General features: G+C 42.7%; 1 protein-coding gene across 2 annotated transcripts in view; it reads right to left on the minus strand.

Moving 5' to 3' along the window:
- The window catches only part of osbpl3b (oxysterol binding protein-like 3b), a 176,928-nt gene that overhangs the window by 155,657 nt on the left and 1,040 nt on the right, over window positions 1-20,231 (minus strand). The gene's annotated exons all lie outside the window — the stretch shown is intronic.

Here is a 20,231-nt window from a genome sequence, read left to right on the forward strand (position 1 = left end):
TAGGCCTTTCACGTGTTTCCTCGCATGCAAGAAGACGTTCTGCACCCTCCTCTCACAATCTAGTTTTGCATCAACCACAAGCTTCGTTATAAAATACCAGATAGTTTAACCTATGTCGCCAGTGCTGATCTCTGCAGTGTCCCTCTGATCACAACTCCCCAAACCAAAGGTCACAGTCTATTCCTATTATACGTCCCATATCCAGTCCATTATCCAATGCACGATCCATGTCAGCATTTTATTCCCAGGATCGTGCTCTCCAATTTTGTTTTATACAGTAATCTCTCAACCGGTAACTTAAAGGCAAAGTAAAAGTACACCACTTTCACTGCCAGTTTATTTTGCTCGCTATTAATTCTAAAAACTGATGGGTTTTTTTCATAAATCCTATTTCACTGGGGTTCGACCTGTAGTCCATAAGTTCAGAAACAGAATCCACTCATACCACTTCCCTGAATCCTTCCATCAATGTTAATTCAAATGGTGGTGTCAGAGAGGGCGCATGAGTAAAATTGCATTATTAAGATCTGCAGCCAATGTATTTTCAACAATTAAATTTTGTTATTCGTTTAAGCTGGCTCCTCACTGACTGTCATGAAAGATTAATATGGGCTCATATTACTCCAGCTTCCTGCCTGCATAAAAAAATAGGTAGAAATAAAATATTTACGGTCTATATAGCTAGGGTGTCTAAGACCTTTGCACAGTACTCTAGTAATTTTATGTATTGCACTGTACTGCTGCCACACAAAAAAACACAAATTTCATGACATATCTGAGTGATGATAAACCTGATTCTGATATGGGTTTCTATTGTGGACTGAGAGTGGGAAGGGGGCAGGGAGAGCGGAATCATGGTTGGACAAAGGGAAAGGGAAAAGAGAGGGAGCGGGAAGCACCAGAGAGACATTCGGGTGCTTCAATAAACCAGTTGTTTGGAATCAAATGACTTTGTCTGCTGTCTCAAGACTGGGTGCATCTGCAGCCCCGTCAGCCCCCACCCTTAGCACTCCTTCTCTACCAGCAGTCCCACACTGCTCCCATCATTCCCAACATCCTTTGCAACGCTACTGTGCACTAATGTATTTGACAAAGTTTGTTACACATAGCTGTGTAATATAATAGTATTTACATTTAAAACTTACTCATCAAGTACCTGGCAATTACGTTTCTGCCTAAACATACTTGGACACCGCCAGAAGAAACAATCACCTGTAGACTAAATGAACAAACAAAAAGCAAGAATTTTGCTGCAGAGTTTTATTCTAGTCTATCTTTTCATAAAACAACTCACTCCACCCACCCCCAATCTTCACAGAAAAGATTCTTTGCCAATAGCAGGGTAACTCATGTAAAACACAAAAATACAACTGCTGATGCAGTGGATCAAAGAATACGTACACAACGCTGGAAGAACTCAGCAGGTCAGGCAGCATCTACGGAGAGGAATAAACTGTCACAGTGTGTCAGACTGAAACACTTGATCAGGCCAATAGCCTTTTAGAAACAATCTACCTATGCAAACATATTCGGATTTAACCAGCTTTACAATGTTAATACAGTTTCCTGTCTAACAACCCCCTCCAAATGTGCCACCTCGCACTTGGAGATTTAGTTCAAACATCCAAAGAGGCCACATTCCTTCAAAAAAGATACGACTGTAAAAAGTTTTTACTTTAAACCTATTTTATGTGGCTGCTCTTTGCTTGCCAAACACCTGACTGCGGTCATTACTTCCCAGCATCTATTGAATTGCTGTAATTCATGTTAATGGATTTCAAATTGATGAAGCGACTTTCCTGAGAACTGTAAGTCAGCAGACTCAGTCCCTGTAGACACCATTATCTTTCCTCTGCAGCTAGGAGCTTCAAAAACATCACACAGTGCTCAATATTTTGATTTGTTAAAATGCCAGAACTTAAAATCTGGATGAAATATGGGTTAACAACCAGGACATTTCAGCAAAAACACCAGAATAACCAAGATACCAAATTTTCACTTATCTTCAGGGGAAGCAGAAAGCATGAAGTGTAAGTCTAACTGAGCGTGGTAAAAGTAAAAAAATATTGTTGGCACAAGAGGCACCGCAGATGCTGGAAATCCAGAGCAATACACACAATGTGGGGGAGGAACTCAGCAGGTCAGGCAGCGTCTAAGGATGGGAATAAGCAGTCAACGTTTCGGGCTGAGACCCTTCATCAGGACTGTTTGTTGGCAGACAAGTGAAGGCAACTCAGATGTTCGACAGCACTGGAGTCAGAACCTGGTTATCACTGACGCATGTCACGAAATGTGTTATTTTGTGACAGCATTACAGTGCAATACATTAAAAATAAACTATAAATTACAATGAGAAACATATATTAAAAACACTAAAATGCAGTGCAAAAAGGGAACAGAAATAGTGAAGTATTATTCATATGTTCATGGACTGTTCAGAAATCTGACTGCAAGAGGGAAGAAGCAGTTGCTAAAATGTTGAGTGTGGGACTTCAGGCTCCTGTACCTCCTTGCTGATAGTGGCAATGAGAAGAGAGCTTGTTTGAGTAGTGGAGGTCCTTAATAATAGATGCTGCCCTTTTGAGGAATCACCTTTTGAAGATGTCCTTGATTGTGGAGAGGTGAGTGCCCATGGTGGAGCTGACCTACTTTACAGCCCTCTGCGGCTTCTTATGATCCTGTGCAGTGGCCTTTCCATATAAGACGGTGATGAAACCTGTCAGAATACTCTTCACAGTTCAACTGTAGAAATTCGCTAGAATCATGGGTGACAGATCTCAAATCCTAAATCTCCTCAAATCCCTAATGAAATATAGCCACTGTCAAAACCTTCTTCGCAATTGCATCAATACATTGGGCCCAGGATAGATCTTCAGAGATGCTGACACCCAGGAACTCGATACTGCTCACACTTTAAACTGCTGACCCCTCAATAATGCCAATGGCCTTCTGATCACGGGTGGGATCGCTCTGCTGCTGAAGAGGAAGCCTGTGTGGCCTGTCGCTGTGCCCGAAGTCTCTCTTCCGATAATGCTGGTGAAAGTGACCGAGGTTTCTGCGTATGCAAATTTTGGGAGTTCTTGTTGCATTATGTGTGGGGGGGGGAAAGAGATGTTTGGCGGGTGGGGGTTGATGATCGTGTTGGTAGGTTTGCCGTTTCTCTCTGAACTGACATGCATAGCTTTGTTTTGTGGCTATCTGGAGAAGAAGAATCTCAGGGTTGCATACCTTGATTATAAATGAACCTTGAATTTGAACCTGAAGTCCACAATCAATTCCTCGGTCTTATCAGTAAAGTGTGGAAAACACACAAGTACACAAGACATGGAGAACCTTTCCTCCATGAAAGTGTTAAATCATCAGGTTATTCTGTAATATTAACCGAAAGACAAAATGGCAGAATTCACAAAAATTAAAGCCACAGTGTTTTACGATAAGTTATTCTTTGAAAAAGAATCTGCAGTTCAGATGCAAAGCTTACAATAAATAGATAATATTTAGAGCCATAAGTATACAAAGTGCAACTAGCTTGCACTCAATGTTTACATGATGTAGTGTTAACGATCTAGAGAATGAAAGTGTTTACATATGAGGAGCATTTGATCGCTCTGAGCCTGTACTCACAGGAGTTTACAAGAATTGGGGGAGGAGTAGGGGGAGCCTCACTGAAACCTGGATGGAGGGCTGGTTCTTTGCTTGTGAAGATCAGGAGGGAAGAAGAGCTGGCACGATTGTTGGTGACTGTAGAGGCCAATTCCAGATCTGCAGATTCCGGAGCAGTAGGGACACGGGAACACCTGGGATGTGGGCGCTTGGATAGTAGGATCCTTCCTGCATCTCCTCCTCTCGTCAACAGTCGCTCTTCCGGATTCCTCAAAATCCCTGGCTGCTCCGTGGATCAGCGTTCTCCAGTGGTCTCTGTCACAAGCCAGCTGCTGTCGCTCACTGACCTCGATATTTGCCTGCCAGAGCTGCTGCTTAAGTTGGGCTTTGCACCGATTGCGCGGGGCACCACGATCTCTCTTGCCTTGAGAGTGGAGTACTGCTTTCGGTAACCTGGGGTTGTCCATGCGGGACACGTGACCTGGCCAGCGGAGATGCGTGAGCAGCAAAGTGGGTTCAATGCTTGGATGTTGAGCCTTCTCCAGGACCTCGTTGGAGGAGACACGATCCAGCTAGCTATACCCCTGATGGAGCAGAGGCAGTGGCGATGGAAGCGCTCAAACAACCAGATTTGCCTGTGGTCCAAGAACCAGGCTTCGGAGTCGTAGAGCAGTGTTGTGACAAAGCCAGCCCTGTACACTTGGATTTTTTGTGGTCAGACGCAACTGGTGGCTCTTCCACATGCGTTTCTGGAGGCTCTCAAAGCTACTGCTGGCTCTGGCAAGTAGACTCTCATAGTCCCTTACTAGCGTAGATCATTGGAGATGACGCTGCCCAGGTAGGTGAACTGCTCAACCATGGTGAGAGGGGAGTCAGTGCTGATCAAAGGTGGTTTGTAAACATCACGAGGGGGCTTGTTTTCTTCAGATAGACCATTAACCCGGGAACCCTTGCTGCCTTGGCGAACTGGATGAAGCAGCCTGTACTGTGCCCTGTGTGTGTGTGTGAGAGAAGAGCACAGTCGTCTGCATGTAGTAGCTCGAGTAACGGTTTTTGTTTGGGCGAGAAGGCAGCGAAGGTTGAAGATATTTCCGTCAGTGCAAAACCAAATGTAGATGCTCTCCGAGGTGGTGGCTTTCACTTCTCGTAGCATCATGCTGAAAAAGATGGCAAAGCGTTGGTGCCAAAGCACTGCCTTGTTTCACACTGGTACTGATGGAGAATGGGTCAGACAGGTTGCAGTTGTGTTTAATCCGACCGCTTTGGCCTTCATGAAGCTGCTGCAGGACGGTGAGGAGTTCTAGGGAAAGCCAAGCTTCAACAGAATCTTCCAGAGACCATCGCGGCTGACTGTACCAAAGGCCTTGGCCAGGTCAATGAACACCACGTACAGTCCCTGTCCTGTTCACAACACTTCTCCTGTATCTGGCACAGGACGAAGACCATGTTGGATGTGCCTCTGTTCGCTCTGAATAGTGAAAGGCCCAGATAGAGTGGATGTGGAAAGGATGCTTCCCTTAGTGCGAGAGTCCAGGATCAGACGGCACAGTCTCCGAACAGAAGGATGTCCCTTTATAACAGAGATGAGGAGGAATTTCTTTTTTTCATTTAATCTGTCAGTGGAATCCAAGTAATCTGGTATGTTTAAAGCAGAGCTTGATAGGTTCTTTAAGAGTAAAGGTGTCAAAGGTCATGGGGAGAAGGCAAGAAAATGGGATTGAGAGGGATAATAAATCAATGTGAAGGAACAGTGGAGGAGGCTCAATGGGCTGAATGGCCTAATTCTGCTCCTAATGTCTAGTGGTCTTAGTGAATAGATTCTGCACTAAGCAGTTAAGACAATTCTCTTTGAAAATCAATATTAAAACAAAGCGACTCTAGCATTTTTACAGTTAAATGCTAAAACTTGAAGTTGGTACCAGAGATGACCAGCTCCTTTTGGAATATAGATATCATCACTGAAAAGTGTTTTCTGAGAAATCGTGAACTAGGGATGTCTTCCAACCCATCTTTAAAGACAGCATCCTTATGTTGGGAAATTCTGAAGTCTTTATAACAGTGTGTATGATCATTTCTCAAACGCTCTCTCTAATTGGTGGATAATTTCTTTTCTGAGATAGTGGACTTCTGAATATCAAAAGGCTAACAAAAATACACTATCAGCTCTGTCTTCAAGAGACTGCTGAAGGGTCTTAGCCTGAAATGGTGTCTGTTTACTCTTCCCCATAGATGCTGCCTGACCTGGTGAGTTCCTCCAGCATTTTGTGTGTGTTGCTTTGTCAATCTTTATTTTGCCTTCTTAAATCATGGCATGGTCGCGTAAGACTACTGCAGCACCAGCAGTCAATGATTAGGGTTCATTTCCTGCCACTGCCTGTGAGGAGCTTGCATGTGCTCCCCATGACTGCAAGCGTTTCCTCCAGGTGCACTGGTTTCCTCGTACATTCCAAAGATGGACAGTTAGGGTTGGTGAGTTGAGGGCCCAGAGTGTTCGTTTGTCTTCATGGTGTTGTTTTTGCCGGGATACTGACTTTTCAGCGGTTGGACCTTCCCGATACAGGTGTGTCTTTACTACAATCCACTGAAACACCTTGACTGCACACAGATCTCCATTTAACTAATGTGTGACTTCTAAAACCAACCGACTGCACCAGTGATGATTTGGTGTGTCTTATTAAAGGGTGCAAATACTTGTGCAATCAATTATTTTGTGTTTTATATTTGTAATTAATTTAGATCACTTTGTAGAGATCTGTTTTCATTTTGATGTGAAAGAGTCTATTTCTGTCGATCAGTGTAAAAAAAAAACACCAAGTTAAATCTACTGTGATTCAATGTAGTAAAACAATAAAATATGTAAACTTCCAAGTGTGAATAGTTTTTATAGGCACAGTACCTGCATTACCACCTCTAAGAGCTAGAGACTCCACTGTCCCACTGCTCCTCAATACCCTCCAAGGCCAGATGAATGTCCTACATCCATGGTACATGTCCAAATCATACCCTAATCCATAATTATACCAACCAAATCAAACAATATAATAAATAGACTTCAAGATATTTCTAATGACAAGATTCCTCCAATAAGTTAAATGTTAAATGCTACTATATGGAAATGTTAGTGATTTTTGGAATAAATAAATTATAAGGACTAACTTAGATTGAATTAAATAACGGATGTATAAAGAATCTCCTGGAGTTCAGGATTCTGTCATCGGCCATTCTGGGGTCAATAATAAATATTGGAGCCCGAAGGTCAAGCGCAAGTCCGGAAGTTGAAACCTGAAGACTAGAGGCCCGTCCTGGAGTTGGAGGTCTGACTATGCGTGTGGGAGGGTGGGACAGTGGTGGGAGGGCGGAAATGGGTTTGTTTTGCTTTTGTTGTTTTGTTGCTTGCTGTGTTCTGTGTTGTTCTGCTGAACATTGTGGGCACGTCACAGCACATCCCGATATTGTGTTGTTTGTTAACACAAATGGCACATTTCACTGTATGTTTCAAGGAACATACATCAAGCAAATCTGAATCTGAGTTACAACTTCTCAGTTCTTGTACGAAGATGGTTTAACTCCTTGCGTTTTCACCTTCGGCTCTTCATTCAACTCAGTATATGAAGACCACAAAATTGTACGCTGCAAATATATCCTAACCAAGACTGCTTGCAGGTTTAATATGACTTCTTTTGCTAGATGAAATCATATTAGCAAAGATGAAAGATATCAGATGAAAATTTTTATACAATGCTGCACCTCTTGGACTTCCATAAATTTCAAAAGTAAAAACAAATCTCCTTATTACTCTGTATATCGGTGACCATAGATATTCCTGCAGAATTGATGGCCCAAATGGCCTGATTCTGTTAAAATACTTCACCCTTTTCTTTAAATATATTTCCCAATTACAAATTGGTTAATTACTCCTTTGTATTTTAAATAGCATTTTCCTTTTGTATGAACTGCACCATCCCATTAACAGACCATTTCCCCAAATTAGAGTAAATGGCAAATACAGACACCACGACAAGTCACTTGTGCAATTTATGAACAGCAGCCCCAGCAGCTATCTCCATGGAATAATTTTGCCAGACTTAGCAGATGTCAATATAATCCATTCTGATTATCCCTCAGTTCCATGGCCTAACTTAGTTATGACTCAATGCACAGCCTAACTAAAGAATTTTTATAAACGAATTCCATCTGCTTTTGAAAAGGCAAAGACAATTTTTATTTTTAATTTTACTTTAGATCAAAAACAGTTAACCATTGAGAGAAGCAATAACCTTCAGATGCCCACCAGCCTTCTAGTGTTCATATGTAATATTCCTAATTATTTATATTTATTAGAAAATTTCATCAATTAAGAAACTAAGTTCTTCATAAAACTTTAAAAAAGTTTGTCTGACATTTCACAACTTGTGAGATCACTTTGGAATTTCTGTTACGGATCCCCTAAACAATTCCATTACCGTGGGCGCCATGGCAGTGTTGTGCCATAGCACAACACTATCACCGTTCGAGTCATTTCAGAATTCAATTCCAGCGCCATCTGTAAGGAGACTGTATGTTCTCCCCACGATCCTCCCACAGTCCAAAGACATACCGATTAGTAGGTTAATTGGTCATTGTAAATTGTCCTGTGATAAGGTTCGTGTTAAATAAGTTTGTTTCTGGGCAGTATGGCTCGTTGGGCCTGTTCTTCATTGTATCCCTAAATAAATAAATATTCATATGTAGGGCTTAATCTGATTTTAAACCACAATCTATTTAAATTTATTCAAACACAAAACACTTCCTTGTCAACAATCATAAATCAACCAATTGTTAATTTATTTTCTCTGCCTCCAGAACAACACCAACTCCATTTTCATCCCCTCGATAAAGCTCCTCCACTGCATGAAAGGTAAAGATGCTTTATTCAGGTAATTATTTCTTCTCACATTATTATCGAATATGTTCTACACACTTTTCAAACTAGTTCTCACATATGTACTACTTGCGATGTTACTCCACCATCCAGGTCATCAAGGTAATAGACAAATGCAACTCAGCGTGTACTGCTATTCCACGTAACATTTGCACCATTTTTTTCCCCAGAGGAACTTATTTCTTTGTAGACCATAAAACCATAAAACTCAGGAGCAGAAAGAGGCCATTTGGTCCACTGAGTCTGCTCCGCCATTCCATCATAGCTGATTCATTAACCCTCTCAACCCCATTGCCATGCCTTCACCCCATAACCTTTGATGCCCTGATTAATCAAGAACCTGTCAGCCTCCACTTTAAATATACCCAAAGACTTGGCCTCCACAGCCATCTATAGGAATAAATCCCACAGAATCTAGCACCAGCTAAAGAAATTCCTTCTCATTTCTGTTCTAAAGGCATGCCCTTCTATTCTGAGGCTGTGCTCCCTGGTCCTAAACTCCCTCACTTTAGGAAACATTCTTTCCTCATCCACTCTATCTAGGTCTTTCAATATTTGATAGGTTTTCAATAACCTCCAACAAGAATAGGCCCAGAGCCATCAAGCTGTCCTCAAGTGTCAATCCTTCATTCTCGTCATTATAATGCTGCTGTAGCAATTATGCAGCTACTCAGATGCAAGTAGCTAATCCACATTCATTTATTGTTTCAAGATTTGCTTCTGGATGAAACAACATTCATCTAGGGCATGTGCTCTAGACTGTAAATGGGTCGATGTAAGAGAACAAGTCAATTTCAACTAACAAATTGTTGGTGACACTTGAAAACTGTGATCCACAACTCCCTTAAAAATGTAAAGTCAAAGTAAAAACTGTGGATGCTGGAAACCTAGAATTTGATTAGAGAGCTTAAGGTAAAGGAACCCCTGGGAGATAACAATCATAATGTTATGACGATCATAATCTCCTAAGATAATGATCTTATCTTAGGAGATAATGCATGAGAGAGGAGCAGGGCAAAGATGATTGGAAGGGAACACTAGCAGGGATGACAACAGAACAGCAAGACACAGGATAGATACATCTCAGAGAAAAACTATTCTAAAAGGCAGGACGAAGTAACTGTGGCTGTCAAGAGAAGTCAAAGACAACATAAAAGCAAAAGAGAGGGCATATAATAGACCAAAAATTAAGAGGGAAGTTGGAGGATTGGGAAGCCTTTAAAAACCAACAGATGGCAAGTAAAAAGCCTTTAAGGAGGAAAAAGATGAAATATTGAAAGCAAGGTAGCCAATTATATCAAAGAGGACACCAAGCAGTTTTTTCAGATATATAAACAGTAAAAGAGAAATGCAAGTAGATATTAGACCACTGGAAAATGACGAGGAAATAGCGGATGAACTGAATAAGGGTTTTGCTCAGTCTTCGTTGTGGAAGACAACTGCAGTATCATGGACGTTCGAGAGTGTTGGGGGCAGAAGTGAGTGCAGTTGCTGTCACTAGAAGGTGCTTGTGAACCTGAGAGCTCTGAAGATAGATAAGTCAGTTAGGAAACTGATAAGGAAATTATAAGCCAGTTAGCCTGATCTCAGCAGCTGGGAAGATTCTAGAGTTGATTATTAAGGATGAGATCGCAAGGTACTTTGAGGCACATGATTAAATAGGTCAAAGTCAGCATCATTTCCTTAGGGAAAATCTTGCCTGGCACCTCTTGGAATTCTTTGAGGAAATGAAAAACAGGTTAGACAAAGGATAACTGGTGGATGTTGTGCACTTGGACTTTCAGAAGGCCTTTGACAAGATGCTGCACGTGAGGCTGCCTCACAAGATAAGAACCCATTGTATTCCAGTTAAGGTACTAGCATGGATAGAGGATTGACTGATTGGCAGGAGGCAAAGAGTGGGAACAAAGTGAACCTTTTCTGGTGGGCAGCCGGTGACTAGTGATGCTTCACAGTGGTCAGTGGTGCGAAAATGATTTGGATGATGGAACTGATGACTTTGTGACCAGGTTTTCCGATGATATGAAGATAGGTGGAGAGGCAGGTAGTGTTGAGGAAGCAGGGGAGCTCCAGAAAGACGTGGACAGATTAGGAGACTGGGCAAAGAAGTGGCAGATGGAATACAGCATTGAGAAGCGTATGGTCATGCACTTTGCTAAAGGGAATAAAAGTGTATATATATTATTTTATAAACAGGGAGAAAATTCATAAATCCAAGGTGCAAAGGGATTTGGGAGTCTTCGTGCAGGATTCCCTAAAGGTTAATTTGCAGGTTAGGTCAGTGGTAAGGAAGGCAAATGCGATGTTAGCATTCATTTCAAGAAGACTGTTATATAAAAGCAAGGATGTAAGCGGAGGCTTTATAAGGCACTGGTGAAGGCCTCATGTGGAGTATCGTGAGCAGGTATGGGGCCCTTATCTAAGAAAACACTTATCTGATCCTATGTCTTGTGGTTTTATGGAATGAAAGGAGAAAATACTAGAAGTACTCAGCAAGTCAGAACACATCTGAGGAACAGAAAAACAATGTTAATGTTACAAATCAAAGACTTTCGTCACAAGACCTGAAACATTAGTTCTGTTTCTCTTCCCACAGATGCAGCCTGACCTGAGTATCTCGAGCAGTTTCTATTTTTACTTCATCATTCCTTAACGCTGCTAGTTTTACGGTTAACACTAATTAGTTTCTATCTGTATTGTTCTGTAAGAGTAAATTTTATCCTGTGCCCCAAATGTTGGGTAGCAGTTTGTAAATTCCGTAAAGCTGAATTTCTGTAACCCGATTTGTTGCAAAAAGCAAACAATTTTGAAGTCATCACATGAAATCCAGTTCTCTCCCTTTAGAACAGAATGAAGAGATTATTTTTTAGCCAGAGGGCGTTGAATCTGTGGAATTCATTGTCACAGGTGGCTGTAGAGGCCAAGTCACTGGGTGCATTTAAAGGGGAAATTGAGAGGTTCTTGATTAGAATGGGTGTCAAATGTTACGTGGAGAAGGGTTGAGAGGGAAAGATAAGTCATTTAGATTTGATGGGCCAATTGACTTAATTCTGTACCCTGTCTTATGTTCTCCATAGATGCTACCCAGCCTCCAGAGAACCTCCAGAATGTCCCGTAGTAAAACCAGGTTTAATAAATCTTTGTACCCAATTTGATTTTAACAAGGAAGATTCTCAAATCTTCTGCAAGCCACCTGATATTACTAAAATGATGCAATAATGCATAATAATAAAAATGAAAAAGAAACTGGATCTAGGTGCCAGGAGAACAAAAAAATGCGTACTGACTGCAGTGTCATATCTGAAAGTGTGCCAAATTAGGACAGCTTGAAGGAGGGTAGAGAAAATTTACAAGATGTTGCTGGGAATTGAGAACCTGAGTTCGAGGGAAACATTGAATACATTAGGATGTTATTATGAGGAATATAGATAGGATGGAGGGGTAGAGATACGTTTCTACCAAAGCCTGTGTAAGGCACCCCTTCCCTCTGCTAACGTGGAGGTCACCCTTGGACGGGGTGTAGCACTTGCTTAGCCCACACCCCACCCCACCCCATGAAGCCATGCAAGCAGGAGGTGGATGTTCGTATGAGCAGCTGATGCATCCACAAGTCCTGGTTATGCGACCACTGAAACCAGGCAGACCATCTCTGAAGAGTATTGATAATGGCTAGTGTCACCTGTTTTGTAAAGACACCGCCCAGAAGAAGGCAATGGCAAGCCACTTCTGTAGAAAAAATTGCCAAGAGCAATCATGGTCGTGGAAAGACCACGATCACCTACATCACAGGACACAGCAGAAAACGAACGAATGAGACAGGGCGAATGTATGCAGGCTTTTCCCCCTCAGGTTAGGTGAGACTAGAACTACAGGTCAGAGGTTAAGGGTGAAAGATGCAACATTTAAAGGGAACTCCTTCACTCAAAGTGTGATGCAAGTGTGAACAAGCCCCCAGCATAAATGGCAAATGCGAGTTCAATGGCAACTTTTAGACCACAAGATAGAGGAGCAGAAGTAGGTCATTCGGCCCATCAAGAAGGCCACTTAAGAGAAGTTTGGGCAGGCACATGGATGAGAGAAGTATGGAGAGATATGGTCCAGGTCCAGGCAGATAGGACAAGTCAGAAGCCCAAGCTGACACAGATTAGATGAGCCAAAGACCCTGTGTCTGAGCTGAAATGCTCTATGACTGTATGCGGCACAGAACAGTCAAGCAATAGAGTCACCCCCTTCAGACCTTTTGGTCCTCATTCCCACTTTGCAATCTGTTTGGTGCTTTTCCTCTCATCAACAGCGCGCTCTCTCTCTAGGTCGTGAAATAACGGTCTCCATCTGGGACAGTGGCTCTGATTAGCTCCAGTACTGATCAGCAAGGACATTACTCGGTATCAGGTGAACCACATGTAAGAACATCCTGCTAACTACCACCTAATGAACGCAGTACAACACTAACAAGGGTGTAGAGTTCCCCCCCACCCCCGGGTCACAAACAAGTATCCATTATCATTGTGGCTCAGGAAGTCAGCACTAACTGATGCAAGGAAAAAAAAGTCACAGCTTAGATCCTTCCCACTCAAAATTGGGAATACAGTTGAGCTTTGTTATGTGGGCAACCTCCTCCAATACTAAATAGGTTAACTAAAGTAATTCCTGTAAGTGAGAGTTCTTCACAGCAAGAACTAAATTCACCAACCTACATAAATCATATTTCAAACCAGGTCTCAGACAGCTGCGTATTCCAGTTATATACTCTCCCACTGGCTCTGGATTTGTTCAAAATTTACCAGGAAACATATCAAAACTCATTTGATCCTTCAGCTAACATATGAAGAGAAAGAAAAAGGGCAGGGTGTGTAGGAGAGAAGTGTTAGATTGATCTTGGAGTAGGTTAAAAGGTTGGCACAACATTGCAAGCCAAAGAGACTGTAATGTGCTGTAGTGTTCTATGTTCTGTCTGCAGAACAGAACAGCCAGTCTGGGTCTAAAGCATAGAACATAGCAGCCCTTCAGCCCACATCGTTGTGCCAATCTTTTAATCTACTCTAAGGTCATCTACCCCTTCCCTCCTACAGAGCCTCCAATTTTTCCTACCATCCAAGTGCCTATTTAAGACTCTCTTAAATATCCCCAAGGTGTCACCCTCTAGCACCACCCCTGGCAGTGCATTTCCATGTACCCAAGACTCTCTGTGTAAAATGCTTGCCTCTGATCACTTTCCCCAATCACCTTAAAGTTATGTCCCCTTGTATTAGCAATTGCCGCCCTGGGAAAAAGTCTCTGGCTATCCACTTGATCAATGCTTTCGTCATCTTGTACACCTCTTTCATCTTCCTTCGCTCCAAAGAGAAAGCCCTGGCTCACTCAACCAATCCTCATAAGACAGACTCTCTAATCCAGGTATCAACCTGGTAGATCTCCTCTGCACTCTCTCTAAAGCTTTCACAACCTTCCTATAATGAGACAACCAGAACAGCCTGGTGTCTTAGGTCTGGGATGTCACGGCACGCCACAGCTCAGCACTCCTTCTCTGCTACCTGTTCCATGCACACCTGTGGCGCTCCACCATCGCCATTCCCAACATCCTTTGCTCCCAACAGATTTACAAACTGCAAAAGTCTTGTCCTAATATATTTATTTATATAAAATACACATACAGATATACATACACACACACACACATACATTATTCACCATATGTGCCTAGACTTTTGCACAATACTGTAGCTCACAAAATCATTATCACAAGGAGAAGCGCCCAGTCCTGATCCAATGAGAAGGGCAGAATATTGCACCACGTGCAGCACACGAGTCACCCAAAAATAATATGCCAACCGAATGAATGCCATGATACCAACAGGAATTCAGTGGGTAGACCGTGATCTTACAGGGTAACCATGGTTGTTTCACTTACAGAGCAGGTAGCTGCATCTTAAATTGTCCCTGTTTTCCTTAGACGTTTATAGACCCAGGGACTCCTTTGCCTGAACCAATCTTCTGGATGTGGTTGCTCGTGTCTGCTGTCGGCCAATCTGAGCAGCCACCAATCTGCTCTGAGGTGTCAAAAAGCAGCCAAGCACTGTACATTCAAAACTGCAAAGTCTTGGAACCCTGACAACCTCCCAGCTGTGATGCAGAAGGCGAGCTCCAGAATCTTACGTACCATTAGTCAAGACGTTTCTGTGCATTGGCACATACTAGAAAAAAATATCCTACAAGGGAAAGGACAAACAAAATATGACCAACCACACCCTATGAACGTGCTGGAATATCCTCAGTATTATTGCTGTCAAGTACCACTCACTTTAATCCTGCTGCCTGATTCTCAGCTTGTTCTCTGACTTGACCGATTGTCTTCAGACCTTGAACCCCACAGGGTTCCAATTTACATCAAAACAATATTTAACTGGTGCAGCAACAAGGAGTCTGAGTAAAAATGAAAATTGGGAGGCAAGGGTAGGCAAATACACTGACATGGCCAGAGTCAAACCTGGCACATAAGAGATTTGCAATCCAAACTTAAATCATCTCATTCCAAATACAAAACACAAGAGATTCTGCAGAATTGGTCCAGATGAAGGGCCACCACATAAAATGATAGCCCATTCCCAATGATTTGTTCCTCTCCATAGATGCTGACTGTTCTGCTGAGTTTGCCCAGCATTTTTGTGTGCGCAACTCATTCCAAATATATCTCTGAATGTATTTTCCAAGAACAGTTGCTTAAGATGGATAATCATCGCCTGCCTGCTTCAATGATGATATTCCGTCTGTAATAAAGTGAATTGGGAATGTCTGCAAATGGTTCCAATGTTCTTATTTGCACTTCAACTGTTAATAGGAATGTTCAAACATCCAACTTCAAACATCATTAACAGGAGATCACCACTAAAATAAAACATAATTTGACCACTCATAGATTCATACTACGACATTACAAAATTATAGAAATGGGCCCTTTAGCCCATCCAGTTTGTACCAACCTGCTTTTTTGTCTAGTCAAATCTATCAGAGTCAACACGGACTGGCAGTCAGCAAGCTGCATCTGCCCATATTTGACCCATAGCCCTCTAAACCCTTTCTTTCTACATCCTTATCTAGATGGCTTTTAAATGTTGCTAATGAGCCCTCCTCGACCAATATTTCAGCCAGCCAAACAAATATTGCAACAACAAAGAGCCAGGGTACAGGTAGCAAGTGAGTCACCAGACTTTCCAATGCCTCTTCGTATAAACACACATATTAGGAGAAAGACTCAGAAATCCAGCCCTTTGAATCTGCTCTGCCATTCAATAAGACCATGATATTCCCATGCGTTAACTTTCTTTGATGACATAAAGGTTGGGGTGTTATTGATAATGTGAAGGGTTGTCAGAGGTTACAGCAGGACATTGGTAGGATGCAGAACTGGGCTGAGAAGTGGCAGATGGACTTCAACCCAGATAAGTGTGAAGTGATTCATTTTGGTAGGTCAAATTTGAAGACAAAATATGAATGCAAGACTCTTGGCAGTGTGGAGGATCAGCGAGATCTTGTGGTCTTTGTCCATTGGACACTCAAAGCTGCTGCACAGGTTGACAGTGTTGTTAAGAAGGCGTACGGTGTGTTGGCCTTCATCAACCATGGGACTGAGTTCAAGACATGAGGTAACGTTACAGCGATATAAGACCTTGGTCAGACCCCACTTGGAGTACTGTGTTCAGTTCTGGTCACCTCACTACAGGAAGGATGTGGATACTATAGAGAGAGTGCAGGGAAGATTTAAAAGGATGTTGTCTGAATTGGAGGGCGTACCTTATGAGAATATGTTGAGTGAACTTGGCCTTTTCTTGCTGGAGAGATGGAAGATGGGAGGTGACCTGAAAGAGGTGTATAAGATGATGAGGGGTGTCGATCATATGGATAGTCAGAGGCTTTTTTCCAGGGCTGAAATGGCTAACACAAGGGGGCATAGTTTAAGATGCTTGGAAATAGGTACCAAGGAGATGTCTGGGTAAGTTTTTCACACAGAGTGTGGTTGGTGCATGGAATGTGCTGCTGGCAGCAGTGGTGGAAACAGATACAATAGACTATTTTAAGAGCCTCATAGATAGGTACATGGAGCTTAGAAACATAGACGACTAGCACTAGGGAAATTCTAGGCAGTTTCTAGAGTAGGTTACATGGTCGGCCCTTACAGTCAAGAGTGCCAGAGATGGAGAGACTGAATGGCATCGCATCCACCTCCCTCAACGATCTTCTTTCATCTAGAATTCTTGATGGTACAAAAACGATCTGCAGGAAGAACTCAGCAGGTCGGGCAGCATCCGGGGAGGAAAATGGACAGTTGGGGTTTTGGATCGAGACCTGACATCAAATCAAATGCTGTCTAACCCACTGAATTAGTCCAACGATTGAATTTTGTTGCTGCAGACTCCAGCATCTACACTCTCTACCACCTTCATCTTGACGACATTGAGTTGAGTTGTAAAAGTTGGACTCATCAGGCAAATAGATTGGTTGCATGACCCTCCTCAAACATCTCCCAGATGGGTCCTGATTAAATAAGGGCAATTGGCACAGTAGTGTGGTGGTTAATGTAATGCTTTACAGCACCGGTGACAGGAGTTCAATTCCCACTGCTGTCTGTAAGGAGTTTGTATGTTCTCCTCGTGACCACACGAGTTTCCTCTGGGAGCTCTGGTTTCCTCCCACAGTCCAAATACAGGTTGGTAAAGGCTAATAATTAACATGCAAGCTATGTTGGCTTCCGAAACATGGCAAAACTTTTGGACCACCTCCAACACATCCTTGGTCTGTTAGTTGTTGAGGCAAATGACTAATTTCACTGTATGTTTGAAGTACAGTACAGTACAAAAGACTTTGGTGCCAACACATTTGCACAGTGCTGTATTCGTCAACGAGTTTGTAAGTCTGGCGGGAGCAAAGGATGTTGGGAGTGGTGAGGGTGCAGCACCATGGGAGGGGTGTTGGCAGAGAAGGAGTGCATGTGTGCAGAGACACCCAGTCCTGAGACGCCAGGAAAGGTAATTTAATTCCAGACAATTGGTTTATTGATAATTATAGAATGTCTCTCTGGTACTTCCCACTCCCTCCCCTTTCCCAACCATGATTCCCCCTGCCCATTCAAAGTCTACTACAGAGACCCATATTAAGCAGCTTCAAGTTCCTGGGCGTCAAGATCTCTGAGGATCTAACTTGGTCCCAACACATTGATGTAGACATATGGAAGGCAAGACAGCAGCTATACTTTATTAGGAGTTTGATGCAATTTGGCATGTCAACAAATACTCTCAAGAACTTCTATAATTGTTCCATGGAGAGCATTCTGTAAGGGTGCATCACTGTCTGGTATGGAGGGACTACTGCACAGGACCGAAAAAAGCTGTAGAAGGTTGTAAATCTAGTCAGCTCCATCTTGGACACTAGCCTACAAAGTATCCAAGACATCTTTAGGAAGCGGTGTCTCAGAAAGGCGATGTCCATTATTAAAGACCTCCAGCACCCAGGGCATACCCTTTTTTCATTGTTACCATCAGGTAGGAGATACAGAAGCCTGAAGGCACACACTCAGCGATTCAGGAACAGCTTCTTCCCCTCTGCCATCCGATTCCTGAATGGACTTTGAAGTTTTGGACACTACTTCACTTTTTTTAAAAAACATACAGTATTTCTGTTTTTGCACATTTTTAAATAATCTATTCAATACACGTAATTGATTAACTTGTTTATTTATTATTATGTTTTATTTTTATTATTTTTTCTCTCTCTCTCTCTCTGCTAGATTATCTATTGCATCGAACTGCTGCTGCTAAGTTAACAAATTTCACATCACATGCTGGTGATAAGAAACCTGATTCTGATATCAGAATCAGGTTGATCATCACTCACATATGCAATGAAATGTGTTTTTTTTTTGTGTGTGGCAGCAGTACAGTGCAATACATAAAATTATCACAGTACTGTGCAAAAGCTTTGGGTACCCTAGTTATATGTATGCACCCAAGAATTTTATACTACAAATAAAGCTAATCTATATCTTTATAAGAGTGGCTTAAAAGTCACACACATGGGTACCACGATATTTAAATTCCCTTCTCCGAGGACTGTCACTTTGTGAGTTCCCGAGATCCCCTGAGGGTTACAGCTGGAGTTTAGCCAACCGACGCTTAGCTCCTGGTAGGGTCACACATGGCGGTAGGGCCAAGGGGTGAATCCAATGAAAGAGCCATTCACCTCATGGGCGGCTCCGGTGGAAGATGACGATACATCACAGCGGCAGCGAAGGTGGAGGAAGGCTGCCCCAGTGATAGGTTCTGCAATCGTCTTGCATGCCCATGTCACTTGACCCCCGAACCCGATCTGGCATCGGCCTTCCCGCATTACACCAAGCCGTGCGCAGGCGCTCTCCATTTAGGGAACAATCCCTTGGGAGAACATCATTTCCCGACTCGCCTGATCACACTACTAAAGTTCCACCCCGAGGCATAAACCATCCAGAGTCAGAGCCGCTTGCAGCTTATTTCACCCGTGCTAGCTTTAAATCGTGGAACTTCCCAGTCAACAAATACCTTCGCCAGCAGGACGTCGATGCAGCCGTTTAGCATCAACTTTTCCAATGGCCAACGGAAATGAATGTTGATGTCGCCACTGACACCCACAAAGGCAGTGAGAAAATGAAATAAGTGTTGTTTTTGGACTTCACGTTACAAGTACTGATTTGAAATGCTAAACAGTTTTCATAATCTATTTGGCAGGTCTCCGAGGAGAACAGTGAAAGCTAACGCGCTCCTCCATTTAACAGCAAGGCCGTAAACTTACTGGGTCTCCCATTAACTACCCGAGCACTTAATCGCCTCTTTCCCATCGCAATCTGGCCATACATTTAACTTTCCATCTTTTTAAAAAAATATATTCCTGACTTAAGATACGTTGTCTACATGCTTCTGCGGAGCACTATGGATGCCAAAGTGACCAGATAAACAGAACTAGTTGTGGTTGAGATAGATAGATAGATAGATACTTTATTCATCCCCATGGGGAAATTCAACTTTTTTTTCCAATGTCCCATACACTTGTTGTAGCAAAACTAATTACATGCAATACTTAACTCAGTTAAAAAAATATGATATGCATCTAAATCACCGTCTCAAAAAGCATTAATAATAGCTTTTAAAAAGTTCTTAAGTCCTGGCGGTAGAATTGTAAAGCCTAATGGTATTGGGCGAAGCAGCGTATTCTCCCCGTCATTCCTCGATGACTACGGCGATCAAATATCTTTCTCTTATAGCGCTCCCTCATACTTCCCCATACAGTCTTGATGCAGGGTCTCGGCCCGAAACGCGACTGTTTGTTTATTCCTCTCCACTGATGCTGTCCGACCTGCTGCGTGTTCCCCCCCATCAAATCCGAAGCAAGGACTCTGACTACCTGACGGTCCACCATCTGCTTAACTTGCACCCAGGCGTTGTTTAATGGCGCCTGAAGTTGAAATCATACAAGACTGCTTCCCCGACACCACACTTCATTCGGGAGTTTACCTCCGAAGCCGCCCAACGTATACTGTCGTATCACATTCAGACGCAGTCGTCTTGCAATGAATCCACGCCCCAACAATGTCCCGCGAACTCAACAAGTTAGGATACTGCGTTTCTTAACCCGAATAATGTAATGCTTGAGGGAAGCAAGTCCTCAGGCAGCCTTCGCCATG

The sequence above is a fragment of the Hemitrygon akajei genome, chromosome 20 (assembly GCF_048418815.1).
Source record: "Hemitrygon akajei chromosome 20, sHemAka1.3, whole genome shotgun sequence".
NCBI lineage: Eukaryota > Metazoa > Chordata > Chondrichthyes > Myliobatiformes > Dasyatidae > Hemitrygon > Hemitrygon akajei.